The 20,901-nt window shown below is 42.3% G+C and overlaps 1 protein-coding gene and 1 long non-coding RNA gene across 5 annotated transcripts in view; one reads left to right on the top strand and one right to left on the bottom strand.

Annotated features, from left to right (window-relative positions):
- KALRN (kalirin RhoGEF kinase) overlaps window positions 1-20,901 on the top strand; it is a 681,131-nt gene that overhangs the window by 443,367 nt on the left and 216,863 nt on the right.
- LOC102472872 (uncharacterized) overlaps window positions 12,506-20,901 on the bottom strand; it is a 14,625-nt gene continuing 6,229 nt past the window's right edge. For 3 of the 4 annotated variants that reach the window (XR_335417.1, XR_335418.1, XR_335419.1), the window contains exons 2-4: window positions 19,949-20,068; window positions 19,686-19,774; window positions 12,593-13,290 (exon numbers count right to left, since the gene is read on the bottom strand). This is a non-coding gene — a long non-coding RNA (uncharacterized LOC102472872). The other variant, XR_001370797.1, reaches the window with a different exon arrangement.

The following is a 20,901-nucleotide window of genomic DNA, read 5'->3' as shown; positions in this document are numbered from 1 at the left end:
TTTACTTAATGATTTGATTTATATTTCACAGCTTGAAAACCTTGAGATGCCCATAAAAATCACCAGTTACTGAAAAAGCAAGTTATTTTTGTAAAAGACAGCAGCCAGTGCGTAGTTTGCTGAACAGAAGCAGATTGCAGGCCCTCCGAAGAATTCTCATGGTACTAAGAGTACTTGGGCCTGCTCAGAATTTCTTCATTTCTGGTTCGCACAGATATTCCTTATAAATAGGGATGCTGGAAAGGTGATTTGCCAGTAGATTAATCTATATGTTATAGCCACAAGGGTGGCCAGGGGCCAGATTTGATTCAGCATGAACCTGAAATTTGGGATTGTAAATCTTGCAGGAAAGAGGAACCTTATAGATCATCTAGTGTTCTTCCTTCATCCTGTTGGAAGGAACAATGTAATTGCTCAGTAACAAAGCCTGATAATGACACACCTAATACTCAAACCCAAGCTAGTCTCCTGCCTGTTCAGGTAGGTGTAAAAGTGTTTTTGTAGTAACCCTAATAGACCAGCTTGTTGATTCTTACAGCAGAAAACAAACACCGTTGTCACTCTCTCTCTGGCTGCTACTGTATACCCCCCACCCTTTCGCAGCAAATCCACAGCAATGCAGAGTAAATCAGGAAGTGGTTCCATCGCCCAGTCCGGTGTCTCCAGGCTGGCATGTGGCAAGTATCAATGCCTATCACAGACTTCTCGATACCAACTTGTGACTCCCATTGTGGCCTTGGTGGGGGTGTGATTCTGCTCCAGACAGAGTCTTCCAGCCTTTCCCATTGGGCTCTGAGACCTTGGCAGTGAATGCTGGGCTGTGGCAAGGCTGGTCCCTGCTGTGGATCTGCCTGGAAGGAGCGAGTTTCTAGAACCAGACAGCCCTGCTGCAGCAAAGCACGAGCTTAAATTCTATTTTACTTTTTACATTTTGGTGGAAGGAAAGCCAAGTTGAGAGCAAACTAAGATGTGAAAGTGGATTAGCTGGCGGTGGCTCAAGGCAAACAAGACCCAAGTGAGTATGCCTCTGGCCCGACAGTGTGCTCCACTGGGGTGGAGGGGTACAAGCAGGGAGTTGGTGTGGCTGGCATAAATGGGGGAGAGCCGGCTTAGAGGCTGGAGGCATAGAGAGAAGTGGCAGCTCCCAGGGCAGGAATTTTCCTGGGAAATTCTACACAAACCTCTTGGTCTATCACTTACTTTTTCTCCCCTTCTATGTCAGTTAAAAAGTTATTTTGTACAGGATTTGACTAAATCTGCCTTGTTAAATCTAACAAGTAGGAGAAACAGGTTATGGGAAAGATTGTTCTTCAAACGCTAAGTTCATAGACGACTAGGAGTGATGGTAGGGATACGGTTTCCGGAGGTATGGAAATGATCTCCTTTAGAAGCTCCAGATAGAAATTTTGGTAAAAGGGAACATGTGGAACCAAACAGTACATGGGACAGACTGACGGACATTGGTGTTGTTCCACTTTAGCTAGATAGAGCTCCATGGCATAAAACACGGCATGCACTACTTGTGGCCATAATAGAGAATTCTTGGGAAAAGCCTCTTGGGAAAGCAAATGGGTAAATATGACCCTGTTTCCTGATCTTGGGCATGGATTGCAAATTCTTGCTTGGGTGTTGCTTCTCTTCTGACAGCTGTTGCCAACCTGCCACAGCCACTGTGTAGGTAGATAATGAAGACTGATGGATTTGAGGACATGTGGCATTGGAGTGAGGTGAAGGGACCCTGTTGCTAGAAAGTAAGGCTTTATCAAGAGAAAACAAGTTTGAATGTCTCCCTAGTGGCTTTCTACAAGGATCAAGAGTAAGAAGAGTAAGGATATAATTTTGGATTCAGGGCCTCTTTCAGGAGCAGTAAGTAGAAGATGCCAGTCGGGGATGAGGGCCGGGGGGGATGGAGGGGGCAGCTTGCCTGGGCTTAATAGCTTTTCTTTTTGAGAGAAAACTGCTAGGAGGAGACACAGAACTGTGCAGATGTCCACGCCTCCTTTCAGCCAGGCACTTGCTCCACTGTACTCAATTTTTCCACTCTTCCCCCACTACATTCCATGCAGATGTGACCCTGGCTGTACTGGACTTGCATTGAGGATCACAGGCAGTTTTCAGTCACTCCCATTTGGAGTTGCTTAAAGTTGAATCTTACAAGTTCAGAATATTCACGTACTATCTTTAAAAAAAAATCTATCTATCTATCTATACCCCGTAATTGGTTCTCTCTGAAATTGCTAATGGCAGAGAGATGTATGCATTGGCTAGAACCTCAGGAGAGGTATCCCCACAAAACGCACGGTGTCTGCTGGGACCAGCCGTGAACATACCTGCGGTGTCTGCTGGGACCAGCTTTGTGAACATACCTGCGCACGTTGCTCTCTGCACTGTGTCCACTGCAGGGCCTTATGGACCTCTCTGACCTTTGTGATGTGTTGGAGGGAAAAGAAGCAGGCTGTCTTTTACCATGTATCCTGGCTCATGCTAGCTGCAGAAATGGGGTTTTACGAGTTTTACTTACTGTTTGCTATTGCTCACTTACAAAAATAGATTGGATTGTGAGTGATAGAGGGAATTAAAAATGCATTATCTTTTCCTCAGAATTTTCATGTATGTTACCTTTTATGGAACTTATTAATTCATCAACCATTTATTGAGTTCCTGCTATGTGCCAGGCATTTATTCTAGACACAGGCTATGGCGGTGAACCAAACAGGCAAAACTCCCTGATTGCCTACCTCGTCCTTTCTCTGCTGTGATGTCAGCCTAAATGTGCTCCATTTTGAGACATTTGCAATTGTTGTTAAAAAAAAAAAAGTAAGGAAATTGTTTGGAAAATAAAACATTAAAAAATATTTAAAGATTTAAGGGCATGCAAGGTATAGTATAGTCGGAAAAGGGAGGTATTTCAAATCATGGAATCTGAAATCCATCATCCAGAGTCTAATTCATCTCACCTCCCCACCCAATTGCATCCTTTTCCACCTCTAATAAGAACAGTCATCATTTGTACACCTCTTTCAGCACAGGCATTAAAAGGTAACCTTTACTGAATACTTTTAACATTTCTCAATAAACCCAAAAGAGAAAAATGTTTAGGGTATGTTCTCTAACATTTAAACCAAAAGACAACAAAGCTAATGGGGAACTTGAAGTCTAGCCACTAAATCTGTGTTATTTGTAGGACAGATTATGAGGAACTACCTCTATCACATAGCCAAGCAGAGAGATCTGTTACTAGAGAAGAATGAAATCACCCGAGGGCAGAATAGAAAGTTACTTCGAACATATTGATGCACTGAACTCATTCTTTTATTCAACAGAATTCTATTGAGCATCCTCTGATGACCGGATGCCATGGAGATTCGTATAGAAACATGACCAGATACCATAGGGAATAGAGAAAGCAAAGCTCTGTCCTCGCCCACAGTCTTCTGAGTTCATACCCCGAGTGTCTCTATGTGATTATAGGGTGGTGATACACATGTTATACGTATTTGTGAGATGAGACAGTAGTTCTTAGCATTTTCTTTATGCTAGTTGTGTGACAACAAAGAAGTAACAGATGTGACAAAGATGAATGTGTCTGAAGAGATACATACTTCTCATACTGTGTGTCACATTTTGTAACAAAATGATACTCACTTTGAAAGACATATTTAGCCTGAAAACCAGAGAAGACATTTACACCAGAAGTGACATTTTGGCTTGGCCTTGAAGTTTATTTTCCTTTCTATTTCTCTTCCTTTGTATCAATTTTGACCCCAAAAGTAATTATTCTAGGCATGGATATCATGTAAAATATGCCACTAACACATCTGTATCAAAAGAAATATTTTGTTTCGATGTAGAATTAGACTTAAAAAAACAAACAAACAAAGCAGGTTGTTAGCTCTACATGTGGGAACTACATTTTTCAGAAGTTCCCTTAGAATCTTTACCAGGGACCAGCAGGCAGCATGGTGGTTAAGCTTCTGGACTCCCACATAGTTGACCATGGTTCAAGTCCCAGACCCAGAGGCTTAAAACTTGCACTGGGTGCATGTGTGTGCATGCCCAAAATCCCCAAAGGAGAATGAAGGAGAAGGGATTGTGATATGACCATCCCTACTGGGGGAGGCGAGGGGTGATTTCTCACTTTCTGTCTCTCTGGTGAGCACATGCGCCAGATAGCAAAAATCTCTCTCCTCCCCAAAAAGAGAGAGAGAGAGAGACCAGCAGTTAGCGTAATGGCTCTGTCACTAGAAACCCCTGTGGTCGGCCGCGGTTTGAGTCCCGAACCCAGCGACTTAAACTCATGCTGAGCACGTGTGCATGCGTGCCCAGCAGGTGTGCATGCGTGCCCCCAAGATCCCGAGAGGATAATGGAGAAGGGATTGTGGTGTGGACATCCCCCTTGGGGGGTGATTTCTCGCTTTCTGTCTCTCCGTCTCTCTCTTTCTGGCTAGCAAACACGTCCTGTAGCAAAAACCTCTCCCCCAAAAAAGAATCTTTACCAAAACTTTGTATACTTGCTCATAATCATCTAATCATCTAATTAAAACTTTTTCCTTAAACATATGCATACAGACATTTTTGACAAACTTTTGAAGCAATAATACAGTGTGTATAAGAATACCTACACTATAAAATGTAGGAATTCTTGTAGAGATCTTCTTTAAAAATATGGAAGTTCTCACACACACTTATTCTGCTAAAATTTTTTTAAGCAAGTAATTTTAAATATTGTTTTACACTTTTTTAAAATAACAAATCTGGGGTATAATAGCATAGCAGGATAATGAGCTGCTTCATTCTTTTTGGTGGTATATGGTCCATTACTTACCGTTCTATAATCTGGTTAGTTCTCCTCTCTTGCTAGATATGTGGGATGTGTCCAATCTTTTGCCATTACTAACAAGATTGTAATTAATATCCTTGTACATTCTCACACTTGTGAGTAAAGTAACAAAATAACTTCTTAGAAGTAAAATTATTGCAATGGAAAATAAGATTATGTAGATGGCATAGTAGTTTTGTCTCTGGACTCATACATGGCTGATCATGGTTCAAGTTCTGGATCTGGAGGCTTGAAACTCATGTAAGGCCTGTGTGCATGCATGCCCCAATTCCCAAGAATTGAGGAGAAGGGATTGTGATATGGCTATCTCTCCTGGGGAGGGGGAGGGATTTCTCACTTTCCATCTGTCTGTCTCTTTCTGTCTCTCTAGCAGGCACATGTGCCCTATATAGAAAATCACTATTTAAAAAAAAAAAAGAAAAATAATAAAAAGAATTATTGTAGTTTAAATTTTGAAAGGCATGCCAAATAACTCTCTATGGGGACCAGCAGTTAGCGTAATGGCTTTGTCGCTGGACTCCCATGTAGCTGACTGCGGTTTGCGTTCTGGACCCGGTGGCTTAAAACTCACACCGGGCGCATGTGCGTGCGTGCCCAAGATCCCGAGAGGAGAATGGAGGAGAAGGGACTGTGGTGTGGCCACCCCCCCACCCCGGGAGGGGGGATTTCTCACTTTCTGTCTCTCTGTCTCTCTCTGTCTGTCTGGCAAGCGCACACGCCCTATAGCAAAAAACTCACAAAAAAATTAAAAATAAAAAAGTAACTCTCTATAGATAGTATACCAACCTATGCCCCCATACAGCAATGTATCTTAATGTCAGAGTCCCCAGAGCCTTGCAATCTAATATATCAATATTTTTTACCTTTTCTAATCTGATATAAGATACTTTAAAAATAATCCTTATTCATTACTGCTCTTATATATCTTACTTAGTTGCCAATATTGCAACTATATTATTATCTATTATTTTTATTGACATATGTAATATTTATACTATTAAAGTATAGGCTGACCTGATTAATTGTTATTTATAATTTATTTCTGTAGATAAAGTATATTTCTAATTATAAATATTTAATGTACATTAAACTTTTAAAACATTTTCAATGTAGACTATATATGCTGAAATGTACAAACAGAACTGAAAAAACTAATGATATTGATAAAGCGAACATACATGTAACAACCATGCAGGTTCTCAAATAGAATACTGACAGCTTCCCAGTTCCGCCCTTTGCGCCCCTCCCTGGTCAAAATGGAGTGCTTCTCTTGGAGGTAACTACTCTCCTGACATTCATAATAATAACATTCTGATTTTTCTTTATAATTTTGCCTTCTATAGGAGTGTCCTAAACAATATAGTTTCAATGTGGCTGTTTTCATATGATAAGATACAACTCTGTTGTATCTTGCTTCTGTTACCTACCACTTATTCTTATGGGATTAATCTGTGCTCATGTGTGTAGCTGATCATTCATTGTTATGTAATACTCCAGGGTTTGAAGATACCATGATTTATTTACTCATTCTGTACCTGGAATGTTTGGGGCTACTGTGAACAGTATTGCCGTGAATATTTTGCATACATATCCCTACGCATGTGAACTAATTTCTCTAGCATATGGAACTAGGAGTGAAGCTGCTAGGTGGTAGGACTTATTGGGTCATCAGAAAAGTCAGGATACACTTTTGCATAGAAAAATAGAAATACACATCATGACTTTCCCAACAACCAGTGTAAATCTTCAGCTTCACTAGTTCTATCACCTGTTTTTCGAAGTGCTAATACCAAATTGACACTCTTACCAGTTTGAGTTTCCACTGTTCTTCATCTTCACAAATACTTGATATTAGACTTCAAGGTTTTGCGGATCTGGTGGATGTAGCGATATCCGCTATGATTTTCCTTTGTGTCTCCCTGATTACTAATGAGGCTGAACATCTTTCCATATCTGCATTGAGAGACTTTCCCTTCATAATGTCCCTGGTTCAAGCCTTGTGTCTATCTAGTAGATTACTTGATTTTTTCTGATTCACTTTTAGGAGTTCACATAATCTAGATATTAGTCCTGTTGGCTATACATGTAAACATCTTTTTCACTCTGTGGCTACTCTTTTTAATCTCCTTGTTGTGTCATGATAAACACATAATTTGACGTTTTGAAGGCAATACATTGGTAAATAAGAGGTTTATGTGATGTGGCATATGAGTCATTCCTGACCTTCAGTATTTTAAAATGTGGTTTACCAGTTATTTCTCCACAGAAATTACCAACATGGAAATTTAGCATAGAATGCAGATTTTGGTCAACCCCTAAGTATGCTTCTGTTTCAGTGAAAGAATAAGAATAATTACTTTTAAAAACTATATCTGCCATGGGGGACTGGCTGGTGGCATGGTGATTAGGGTGCTGGACTCCCACATGGCTGACTGCAGTGTGAGTCCTGGACCCAGCGGCTTTCCCACTTTCTCTGTCTCCTTTCTCATCAGAGTAAAAAAATAATAATAATAACAAAATAAACATTTTTTTAAAGTTTGAAAATAAAAAAAACTGTATCTGTCACAGAAACCAGCAGATTGGGTAATGGTTATGTCACTGGACTCCCATGTAGTCAACCATGGTTCGAGTTCTGGACCCAGCAGCTTAAAACTCATGCCAGACATTGTGTGTGTGTGTGTGTGTGCCCAAGATCTCTAGAGGAGAATGGAGGTGAAGGGATTGCGGCATGGCCATTCCCCCTGGGGTGATTTCTCACTTTTTGTCTCTCTTTCTCTGTCTCTCTGGCAAATGCACACACACTCTGTAGTAAAAATCTCACCCCCTCCCCTCCCCCCAAAAAATATATATGCATGTGTTTGTAATATTTTATGCTACACATTACGTGGCAGGTAATAGAATTAAAGCAATAAAATGTGTTAGAAAAAAGATAATAAATACATTGGATTTGGAACACAGCTGTCTGACAAACAGATCCAAGACCTAGGAAGCAAATTTTTACCTAGGAAAACTGATACCTATGCTCACAAGAAAGTCTCCCAAATCTTAATTTTATATGTAGTCCTTAAGATCTTGGCCATCTGGTTACTCAGTCCAAAAATGAATCAGAAGAGGAGAAAGTTACTTGTTTGTAGACATAACCACAGAGTTTGAGCTACTGGCCACAAGGGAAGATGCAAAAAAGCTCTGAAAGCAAAAGCTGACGAAACAATGAAAACTCCAACAATCTAGTTCTGCTTACTGAATGCACCAAGAGTGCTACAGACTGAGCCTGCTTTGAGAACATTCTTTGTATTAGTTGTTACTGATGTTGATATTTGTAATGGGCAGCAGAAGAGGAAATTATGTTCAGTATAGTCTGCTTAAAAAGTCAGGGATATAAAGATACTTATAAAAATGGATTAAATAGTGGGGCCAGCTAAAGGTTGGGTGGTTGTTGGGGTAGCTGGATTTCACATGGTCAGTTGCATGGTTTGAGTCCCAGAATGGCAGCTTGAAAAACACGCTGGGCATGTGTACTTGCTTGCCCAAGATACCAAAAGGTGAATGAAGGAGAAGAGATTGTGTCATGCCCATCCCACAGGGGGGTGCTCACTCGTGTATTCTCTCTCTTGCTCACTCTCTCTCTCTCTCGTGTGCATGTTCATGTAAGCACATAGATCCTACCACAAATTATTTTTTTTAAATGGTTAAGTGGGGGGACCAGCAGTTGGCATAATGGCTAATGTCACTGGACTCCCATGAAGTCGACCTCGATTGGAGTCCTTGACCCCGGTGGCTTAAACTCATGCCAGGTGCGTGTGCATGCATGCCCAAAATCCCAAGAGGAGAATGGAGGAGAAGGACTGTGGCGTAGCCATTGCCCTGGGGGGTGATTTCTTGCTTTCTGTCTCTCTGTCTCTCTCTGTCTTTCTGGTGAGGCATGCGCCCTATACCGAAAACCTCTTAAAAAAAAAAAAAAAAGGTTAAGTGGGTTAAATGGTGAGAAAAAAAAAATGTTGGAGCTCTCTGTTAGTTATACAGAAAACTTGATTATCTTGACAGGCACATTGTCCAAGGGCTCCAGGGAACTGAGACATATGTTGACTGTGGTTTACAGTAGTGGAGTGATTTGTAAAACTGAAACTCAGCTTTTCTCAATCCTAGTTACTGATGCCAAAAACTATTAGGTTGTCAGAAAAGTCATGACGTATTTTTCTATGTAAAAATACGTCATGACTTTTCCAGCAACCCAATAATACCACACCACTTTGGTATTTAGTAAGCATCTGTGTAATCCACCCAAGTCTAACCACCGTCTTAGCTCACAGTCAATGAAGTAAGCCTCCTAACTGGTCTCTAAGCATTCATTCTCACCTCTCTTCAATCTCTTCTTCACTATGCAGCTAATATGATCTTTTTATTTTTTTAAAGAACTACTTTATTTTAACTTTATTTATTATTATTTTCCAATTTGACCAGAGAGAGATGGGGCAGGTGGAGTGAGAAAGGAGCCACCAGGTCTGGCCATGTGGGAGTCTAGCACCTTTAACCACCAAGCCAACTGCCGGCCCAGCCAATGTGATATTGAATGCAGGCTCTCACATCACTCTGTGCCTTTAAGGCTCCCCTTAACTCCTGGGATGAATAGCAAGTCCTTAACATGACCTGTGAGGAGTGGGCCATCTGGATCTTACCTGCTTCTCTGGCCTCCCTGAAGCTACTCTTTCTCTTCTTCCCTGCTTTACAACTTCCCTGGCCTTTCTCTGGATGTGTCGAGTTTCTTCCCATCCCAGGACCTTTGCATAGGCTCTTTCTTCTGTCTGGAATTCTTTTTCTCTCCCCTATGCCATAGTCTACCATTTTTGCTCTTTTTCTTTAAGATTGCAGCCTGTCTTGACCTTCTGATTGTCCCCTCCCCAAATTTTCTTAATATCTTGTTCAAAGCCTTCAGGAGCAATTGACTTAAGACAAAGAACAGGTCCATCTCCAAAAACATTTGTGTTGTCTTCCCTCCCATAGGTAGTTCCTTTTTTTTGGGGGGGGGGCAGAGAGGTTTTTGCTATAGGGCGCATGCTCTTGCCAGAAAGACAGAGAGACAGAGAGAGACAGAGAGACAGAAAGCAAATCACACGCCGGGGGGATGGCCACGCTACAATCCCTTCTCCTCTGTTCTTCTCTCCGGATCTTGAACACGCACACATATGCCTGGCATGAGTTCAAGCCACCGGGTCTGGGACTCCAACCACAGTATACGTGGGAGTCCAGCGACATAGCCATTACACTAACTGCTGGTCCCCTATAGATGGTTCTTTAGAGACTCTTTTTCTGTAATGCACCTATGTGTGACTGAATTACATGAAACTGTTTTCATGGATCTAAAATAGTTAAATATTGATTATTTATACATATCAGCCTAACTGCACTTACCAGTTAATTGGCCAGTGATGTGTCTTCCTCCCACGTTACTTTGTGACTTCCTTGATGACCATGTCTTGGTCTTCATGATGCTTATATCTTTACTATCAGCTACATCATTTGGCATGTAGTAAATGGTGATCATCAAACACCTCCACCCCTGCCATGCTTTCCTTCTGCTGCTTCTGTCTCCTATAATGCCCACTGACTGCCTGATCATATCTGGCCTAGACTTCACTGCCTGCCTGACATGCACCTCCTTTATTTCTGGAAACACTTCTCCACATTAATCTACCCCCACACCTGCTGATACACTAATACTGCCTAACACCTCCCCCCAATAAATCCAATATTGGTTTTTAATATTTAGGACATACATATGTTTTATTTTTAATTTGCCACATTACTTAGCTTAAAGATGCCCTTTTAACAGTGAGTTGAACAATCTCTGTTCCTAGCCCTTGTCTTTCACCCTGGGATCCAGTAGCATACTGCCAACATAAGCTGTAACTGCACTGGGATGCCTCACTGCACTCCACTCAACAGAACTGAACTAAACTCACCATACACCATCTCCTCAATCTGCCCTTTTCCTCCTTTTTTTTTTTTTTTTTTTGGTGGGGGGGAGTGCGTGCTTGTTTGTTGGCTTGTTTTTGCTAGTGGTCATATATGCTCACCAGAGACAGAAAAACAGAGGAGATAGAGAAAGCACCCCCAATGGGCACAGTCATGCCATAATCCCCTCTTCTCTATTTCTCCATTCTGCTGGTATTTGGAGCATGCACATATACCCTGCAGGATTTTTCAAACCTCTGGAGCTGGGATTCGAACCACACAGTTGGCCCTGTGGGATCCTGCTCCCCTAACCAACAGAACATAAAACTGTCCTTTTATTCCTTTTCTAAGAGCCTGTTCACCACTTTACCTTTAAGCTATCCTGGCTCTCCTTCATTCTCAATCCTCTACCTCAAGCAACTCTCCATTGGAGCACTCTAGTGTTTGCCTGTTCCTCAGTGTGGCATTATGTTTTTATATGACATGCAGTCTGTCCCTGAGAGTTTCAAGAGAAGAAGTTTGTCTCCCAAGCCACAGTAGCATTTTCTAGCATCTGAGACCCTCTTAATAGCAGACCTCGTCCCTCCAGCCCTGCCCCTCCCTGGGTTCTGCACGGTCTGCACATCTCTCCTGTGACATATGTTTTCCAGAATATGTGTGATTATGATCAAAAGATAATGATCTGTCACCTCATAATCTCATTTGTCTGCTAACCTCTACTGCATCCCTGTGTCTCCAAAATTATTTCTCTGTCTTCATGTATTTCTAACCTCAGGGAGAATGTTGTTGGAACAAACCTTCTTCATCAGAATGATTACGGGAGTCTCATCCCTTTTTATTTTGTGAGGCAATATCTTTTTCTAGTTCGCTATTGTTTCCCATGGGTTAGTTTTTGTGTCTCCAACTAAATCATAAGATCTAAGAGGAGAAGGCTCATGTTTGATGCCTATGTTATCAGTAGCACTCTGCAATAGAGGTGGGCTTTTACAGAAAGTGCTCAAAAGTAATTTTTAATTTTATGTTTTATGTGTACATTTTTCGTTTGTTTATAGTTATGAATTTGTACATGTCTCTGGATGTGTTTCCCATATCCTTTCTAAGAAGTATTTATCCACATGGTTTGGGGAGGGCAAGGATATCATGAACATTTTCTCTGGCCATCAGGCCCATGACAGCATAAACTAACAAGTCCTTGCTCCAAAAGATCATGCCTGTGGCTGACACAGGTGGAGGGCTTCCCTGAGCTGTAGCCTGGAATTCCTTCCTTCCCACTTAGTTGGAAAGCTTCCTCTTTTTTTTTTCTCAATATAAAAAAAGATTAATTTTGCTATACATATAAAAGGAGAATATATATATATATGTGTGTGTGTGTGTGTGTGTGTGTGTTTGTGCTTATATATACACATGTATGTGTGTATGTAGGTGCACATATGTATGTATATATGAAGGAAATATACCAAAAAGTAACTGATGGTTATTTCTAGATAATGTCTTTTTCCAATTTTCTAAAATAAGACATTACTTTTATTGACAATCCTAGTAGCTATTATTTTTTAAAAGGATGAGAAAGAACAAGGTTGTTAGGTAGTAGATGAGGTCCACCCCCCACATGACCAAGGGGAAGGGGTCGAGCAGGTACCTAGAAGGAAACAGTGACCCGCTTCTCAGTATGTCAAGATTCAAGAAAGTGACCAGAGAGCGAATGTGGGCTGACTTGCAGCATGGGGCAAGGTGGTGAGCTGGGGAGCTGGCAACTTTGTTTGCTTGTGAAGGTCAGGAACCTTGGTCTACACAAGAAAAGAGAAGGAAAAGCCAGGGAGTGGAGGATGATAAGTTCTTCAGGTTTTTTCCCCAAACCGAACTGTGCAGACATACGGAAAAGGTGGGGAAAGCTTGAACGACTTTCAAGATCGTGAAAAGATGTGCAGATATTTCAAGTTTGTGCTTCCAGAGGGATTCAGTATGAGGACACCAGAACCCAGGTCAGGAGGGTGCAGGGAGCACCATTAAGGAAATTGCTATCCCTGCTTTAGTGGCAAGGCTTCAAATAGGAGGCAGCTCGTGTCAGATCAAGACAGGTCTGCCCCTTGTTTCTCTTCCTCTCTCTCCCACAGTCTAAGGATTGGGAGAAAGTTTTCTGGTAAAGAGGCTAGTTCTAACTTTTCTGAACTTAAAACAAATCAAGACTACATTTTTTAAAAATATGCATTTAAGGAATCCTGTCTCATGGTTCAGAGTTCTCCCAGAGGGTTCTGAACGAGGGAGAATGGAAAGAATATTGCAGGCCATGCTAATTTCTTTGAGCCAGGCTGGTGTTCTGGAGGTGCAGAGCCCCTGGGCTGTTGCTCAGGAGTCAGAGTAACAGGGAAATAACTCCATACCCCCTCCGAGGTCTTCCCGTTCGTCATCCTTTTCAGTAACCTCTTCATAGCATTCAGGACGAAGCCCTGGGGATGGCAGGAGCTGCAGACACGAGCCTCTCAGTCCAAAAGGAACCCCTTCAGGCAGAGCAGGATAAGTAGAAAAAAAAAAGAAAAAAAAAAAGAAAAAAAAGTCATACTTTGAAAAGAACTGACCTGAAAACATGTTTCATGGTGTTTATGTCTTCTCTCTGTGCAGTATTGAATATTTTTTTACAGTGTGTATCTCAGATTACAATTCTGAGGGCTACATCAAGGAAAATTTCTAGTCTGGGCTCTGGCTTGAAACCTGAGGTCGAGAATAGCTTTTTAAAACTGGTTCATAAGGTATTTGCAGAGTTTGCTGCATATAAGGGAGGAACACAGGCAGAGTACGTGAAGTTCCCACCAAGGACAAATCGCCTACCCCGTCTAATGGGGAGAGAGCCTTTTCTAGGAAGTCACAGCTGTGATTGGGCAGGAAGAGAACAGCTCAGAGCCTATCTGTAAGAAAGCCGATGCAGAGCAAAAGTAGCTGATAACAACTTCTGACTAACTCCTAATGTGAGCCTGGCATCTTATATAAAATCTTACGTAAAATCCCTCATTTTATCCTTACACAGTTCTTCCAGGTAAGTATCATTATCCTCATTTTGTCCATGAGGAAAATGTCACTTAGGAAGGTTAAGTAACATCCAGGGTCGCACAACTAGAAAATGGCAGAACTGAGATTTGAGGCTGGGCCTTCCTGATATCCACTGCGCACACTGCCTTCCACTGGCCAAGTACATTAAACAATTGGACGATTCAGGCAAAAACACAAACGCAACATTTTGCTCTAAACAGCATAAATTCTGTCATTTCCCCCTTCCCAATCAACTGAATGGATATGCCTGAGTTAAAAACCAAGAACATTCCATGTTCTGTGTACTGTCTGTGTCAGTCGCCCACTGTCTCTGTGCCTGGCAGAGCATGGCATGAGTCGGGAACTTAGAGGAAGCTGTTTATGAAGTCTTAGCCTGGGAAACAGCAATCAGGCATATTCCTGCCTCAGTAGTTTCCTAATCCTTCAGACAGAAACCTTGCAAAAATACAGTCAACTAAAGATATGTTTAGAAATGCTACCTTAAATTCTTTGAGGAACAACAGAGAATATGCATAATAAGTATATTCCCCATTTCATATTGCTTTTATATCACTGGGTGTCCAATGAGTGCAGAACATCTCTGTAGCTCACGAAGCTCTCACGAGAGTCTAGCATTAGAACGGGGCCTGTATGTATTAAACAAGCAGCATGTGCATTGAAGGGTCTAGGCCCGAATAGGGAGAAATCTCAACATGACCCTCCTAGAAATAAGAATGCTGGTCGGGGGGTAGGAGTCTGGTTAAGGAAACCACTGCCCTATAGAAAAAGTCTGGCTGATTCTTGCTCCTAGTGGGAAATACCAAAGACAAATGCTTCTGACAGTGTGTGCTGGAAGATGGGAAACTGCGATAGAAATGCTGCAAAACTCAGGTTTTTCCACAGATGGCTGGGACATAGAAAAGACCTCCGCATTAGTAATCCCAAGGCAGGTGGCCCTTAGAGTTACCATGGTAATATTTCAGAAAGCTGATTACAGGGCTACCCTGGCCTATGGAGTGAAGGCCAAAGGCGTAAGGTATTAGGTATGGAATATAGTGTAAATTCTAAACTGAGAACTTTTCTATAGAGAAAAGAGAACATTAGCATTTCAAAAGAATTTGAGCGGTCTCTTTTTCACACTTACACTTTTTCTACTACTTCTTGCCCTAGGCCAGATTTTTAAAAAATCATCTCAACAAAGTCATGAATGGCCATCATTTTTTTAAAAAGAGAGATTTTTGCTATAGGGTGCATGCACTCACCAGAGAGACAGAGAGAAACAGAAAGCCAGAAATCACCCTCCCCCATGGGGGATGGTCACACTGCAACCTCTTCTCTTTTCTCCTCTCGGAGTTTTGGGCACGCACATACACATGCCCAGTGTGAGTTTTAAGCCTCAGGGTCTGGGATTTAAACCATGATCATCTACGTGGGAGTCCAGCAACATAATCATTACACCATCTGCTGGTCCCGTGGCCATCATTTTTAAAGTTAAGTGGTATGCATGGTGTTAACTACTTTTTAAGGGTACCAACTGGGCTATATAAATCATGGCTTCCTGCATTAATGTGTATGTATTTTCTTAGATTTTTAGGGAACAAGTGTTTGGTACGCCTACACAGGCTCATTTTCTGTGTCTCACACATCCAACTACCACCAGCCAGATTTATGGGTGCACAGAGACCATCACAACTTGAGGTTTAAATGAGAATAAGGAGTGTTTTGTAATGTCCAATGAATATATTGGATTGTTGGAAAAGTCATGATGTATTTTTTCTATGCAAAAATGTATTATGGCTTTTCCAACATTTCCATATATAATGAAGTGACCCAATCCGCTTTAAGTCAGGTCCCAGGGAAAAGATAGGTTGTTATGTGAGGGATGCCTTTTAAGATCTTTGGAATCAACCAACATATAAATGTACAAATATCACTTAGAAGATGGATTCTTTTTAGAAAAGGCAACATTCTCAGCAGTTAAGGACAACTTTGGAGTCAAAGCTTGGTTCAGATCTCACTCCCTATTGCCAGTTGTCTGATCCTGGGCAGGACCTCTCTAGGCCTCAGTCTGCAAAACGCAGGCAACGGTATTACCACCCCAGAGTTCCTGAAATGATGCATGTAGAACACTTAGAATTTTGCCTGGGACATGGTAAATACTCAATACATATTAGCTAATCATAATATGTAACATTATTCCCCAAAAAATGTGATTGCAAACTCTTGAACCACTCTTGTCCTGGTGCAGGTGAGCTCTGTGAGCACACCAGTACCTTTGCCATGAGTGACTTCCAGCCACAGGTGCACAGCCCCTGCCTTTCTTCAGAATCTCATCCCCTCTGAATCCTAGTGTGTCTTAACTTCCTTGAAGCTCAGAGTAACTATCATTTCAACTTCATGCTGAAGTGTTTTCTCACTTAATGAATAGTTTCTGCCCAGCTGGGGTTCTTATTAAGCACATTTGAGACTGCTTTTCTCATCTCTACATGGCAAGTATGATGGAGGCTTGAGCATCATGAAGCTGAGCACAGTCCAATGTGAAATTATGTTCTTTTAATTTATCCTGAACTTTTCTCTTGGCTAAGAACCATTGCTGTTTAGAATAGTTATTTCTCCAATGGCCCTAGAAGTTGACTTTCTTTGAGTAGCTATTTTTTCTTAAAGAAGGGATGATTTCATTTTCTCAGATGGCCCAGTACAGATGGTGTAAGCCACGCTGAAATATGTTAGCTGGGGCTGTAGCATGTCTCCCCTGCCCACTCCCCTACTCCCCAACTCCCCCACTCAGCAGTCCACTCCCTTAGCCAGTCCTGCACCCATGCATACCTTGGAAAAATTACAGGTTACCCGTATGTCATGGACCCTGGAAATACTTCAAATCATTAATTTTAAGTCCATTACTGCCAAAGATCTACTACGTAAATGGGTTCTCAGTTTCTTTCCCCCAGTTAAATGTTATCGCAAGATTCATTGGTAGGACATAGGAACCCCATAAGAGTTTAAAGGAGAAAGCAAAACAGAAGGGATATGTAAGAAACACTAATAATCACTGTCACTAGGGCCTCCTATTTAATACATCCCTATTTATATTATTCCTGGCTCTATTCCTACTTCTGTGTCTGGAATACTGGGAAGCTACTGCAGGATCAGTCTAGAGAGGGCTAATGGGGTGAAAGTATATGAACTTGAGTTTTGACAAAGTTAGCAAAAGTAGCCAGTTAGTGATCCTCATCTGGATCCTAGACCTGATTGGCTTCTCTGAACCTTCAGATGAAGGAACGTCGTGTGTAACACTCTGCTTTCTCCAGATCCTCTTCCAGAAATGATTGTGTGTGCGCCAAGTTGCACTCTGGGCATTGGGTTACTAGAAATACAGTAGGCTGCACTGATGGTTTAATGTTTTCTATAAAGGGCTATGGGATCTCATGCAGATTTTTACAAAGTCATATGCAAATCACAGAGCCCAGCCCTTTTCTTAACAGGATGGCAACCTTGTTCCTCGGTGGCACCTGGGACCTGGAGATCCTTTCTCCACTTACGTTTAGCGCGCAGCCTGGGACTTGTCCCTGCAGCTCACCGGGTTAGCCGTGGCACCGTTGGGACCTCCCACCAAGACTCCAATCACCCACCTCTCTTGAGACTGCTCTGGCAGGGCTGGTGTGGGGCGCAGCCTTTGCTCAGAGGGTAACATGTTCCAAGCAAAATCTGCCCACCTGGGCCATGGGCTCACCCCTCGGGGCTCCCTGCCTCTCTACTGAGTGCAATTCGAAGTTATTGAGCTTCTCTCCAAACTCTAAAGCGGTGGGGCAGTAGGGACCTGTGAGAGGCCCCATGGCCCAATGAACCTCCCTCAGCTCACAGTCTGAACACCAGGTACCCCCAGGCCTTTGCTGCCTTTGAGATGTGTAACATGAGTGGGCAGATTAATTAGAGGAATACACCTATTTCTGGAGTTGTTCTTCAGGTTGAACATTTCTGTTATCAGTGGACCTCAATCTGGAAAATACCCATCATTCTAATCTAGCTTGCTTTCCCCATTTCATGAGAAAGCAGGGGGAAGAAGAGGGATGGTTGATGGTAGAGAAAACAAAAGGGAACTCAAGTCTTCCCCAGACACTGAGAGCAGCCAATTCCCAACACATTTTCTACTTGCTTCAGCCTACCCGGGTTCCACCATGTTTTTCTAGCCCCTCTCAAATCTCGTTTCCTCCCAAGGTCCTGATTTCAAAGAACACCCTTTATGCCTCTATTTGTCTCATGTTATCCTGTTGGGGGGTGGGGTGGGAAGTATGAGAAGATATAAATGAAATGAACTGGCCACATGTGAGAATTGTTAAAATTAGACGATGAATACATGGGCATTTATTATACCATTCTCTCCGCTTTTGTATATGTTCACAATTTTTCATAATAAAAATTTTTTTAATGTTCTCAAGCTTCCAAGACACTCCAGAGAGAGCCCCAACCCCTAACACACATAGGTTCATGGAAACCCCACACCAAGGCAAGAGGTAGAGATGGTTCCATTTCATATATACACTCATTTTCTAACTTTTTTTAAGACCCACTGCTTTATTTTCAATAGAGTAAACCTGATTTCTAAGAGGTCCTGAAGGTGGGCTTACTTCCCTAGCTGTAATATGGGGGAGGGCAGGGTAAAGGGTTTATTAAAAGTTTACACTTCCATGTATCTCACAATTTTATTGTGAGGAGTGACTTGTTCAGTGTTCTGAACTTTGCAAAAGAAACGTACTCTCGATGCAAAGTGTCATTCTCTGGAATTGCACCTGGCTCAGGAAAGGACTGTCTTTGTACTTGAATTTAAATCCAATGGAGAACCTTAACACGGGCATTTGCATGACTGAGAATTGCTGCTGTCTTTTTTTCCGTTTGTCACTTTCTTGAATGTGTTCTAATAAAATGATTCTAAAGCAGGCTGTTGATATACAGTGATTTATAAATACTTTCTATTGAGTGCTCAGGCCCTTAATGCCCTGCCAAGAATCTACCCTATCCCACTTTCTGGAAATATCTGTCAAGTTGGGGACAGATGCACTGAGCGTGCGTCCAGCATGGTGGCGGCACCACTGCAATTGCAGTCACTAATAGAACCATGTCAACCACGGCGACTTTGCCTTGTTTCCTAGCAACAGAATATATTTTCCAGAACAAAGATGATCATGTATAGAAGATGAGTGTGGTGGGAAGTGCAGAGGGGACAGGGCTAGACAGGAGTATAATTCACTCCATCAGGAAAAGGGTGAGGGAGCCAGGTGGCATGAGAGACAGAGTAGCCAAAAACAGAGACAGACGAAGTCCAAACTCATCTTCAGTGAAAGGGAGTGTCCGCACATTCAAATTATGATTGATTGTTAAATTTTATTTAGAGAATTGTACCTTTTGATATTAGCAGATCTCATTCGGCAGGGCTATGAGGTAGCGTGTTTGTTGGAGCATTAGACTCCACATGGCCAACCACAGTTCAAATCCCAGACCTGGTGGCTTACTTTTTCACTTTCCCTTTCTGTCTCTCTGTCTCTCTCTCTCTGGTCAAATAAAAAATAATAATAATAGCAAATAAAATTAAATAAAATAATTATTTTTTAAAAATCTTACTAGGCTAATGGGAAGCAAAAGGAGAAAATATCTATTTCCAAAGGAAGATATTTTAAGAAACACTTTTATTCCAATCTGTATGCCCCCTTCAGCCAAGATAGGCTAGGGAACTCCCAAGAGCTGGTCGCAGACTTAGGTCAGCTCTTGGGAAAGGAGGCATTGTTAGAAGACCCCATGCCTCAAAGAGCTCATGAAGGTCAAGGGACGGCAGACCCAGATAAGGAGAGACTCCATTTTCTGAGCGCCTTCTTACCCACATGCTGGCGAGACTCTCATGTGCTCCTTTAATTTTCACAGCTGTGCTGGGAGGGCAGTACTGTTCTCATTTCCCAAACAGAGAGGCTGGAGCGAAGAGAAGTAAATAACTTGTACAAGTTCCTACAGCATGACAATAACACATGCATGACTCAAATTCATGACTCTCACCCCAAATCCATTCTTTCCCAAACCACAAGGCCGATGGCGCAGGTGCCCGGCCCACGCTCTCCCTTGCACACCTCCCACTAATATTCACACCATGAATCGTGTGGCTTCTGTGTGCCCTCGGAGTGCAGACCAGCTTCCTTGCCCTTCTTGGTGGGGTCGAAGGACTTTTCCAGGCCAGGATCTTCACAGCACACTTCCACGTACCAGTGACTAGGTTGTGTAGAAAACAGGCTGATGAGGCTGAAATCACTCTTTGGTTTCATAGGGATTTGTTTACTCAGCAAATATGTATCGAGTGCCTCTGAGCACTGCACATTATGAAGTTAAGTGAGCAAACAGTCCCTGTTCACATGGAGCTACCAGTAAAGGAGGCAGGCATTAATCAAGGAACACGCGATGGGTCTGTCACTGCAAATGGAAGGGCCCTTGGAGATCACTGAGGTCATCGGATGAAAGTGAGACCCAGAAATGCCGTCTGCCCTGGCAATTTGCTCAAGACTTTATAGCAAGTTAGGGGTAGAATAAGGACTAGAACTCAGAACTCCTGATTTTTATGCATAGACTACTTTTTCCCTAGTATGTCACACTGTGTTCTATTCCATACCCATAGGCAGGTCCCCCAACTCCCAGATGACCACATAAACACATTCATCAGTCAGTACACTATCCCATTCCTAGAGAGCCAGAGAGGACATTTGGAAAGGATAGTAATAACAGTTCCTAGACTAAATTCCTGAGGATAGTACCTACCAAAGCCTTGGTTGCTGAGTTATAGCAAAGGCCAATGCAGGGACAGAGGGAGGCAAACTCCCAGGCTGTGGTGACACTGCCTAATAAGGATCCTTACAGGTGTGTCATTGCTTGGGTCTGACCTCAGTGTTTGGTCATGTCCCAGATTCAACAGTCACTCATTCACTCATTAACTCAAATATTTATTGAGTGCCTACTAGGTGCCAGGCATAGTTCTCAGACCTGGGGACATGAAGTGAGCCACCACACAAACTGCCCAGGGGGCACACTTGCTAGCTGGGAGGGACAGACAA

The sequence above is a fragment of the Tupaia chinensis genome, unplaced genomic scaffold, assembly GCF_000334495.1.
Source record: "Tupaia chinensis unplaced genomic scaffold, TupChi_1.0 Scaffold000415_1, whole genome shotgun sequence".
Taxonomy (NCBI): domain Eukaryota; kingdom Metazoa; phylum Chordata; class Mammalia; order Scandentia; family Tupaiidae; genus Tupaia; species Tupaia belangeri.
Note: the sequence above shows the minus strand (reverse complement) of the source record. Positions and strands in the feature narration are given on the sequence as shown.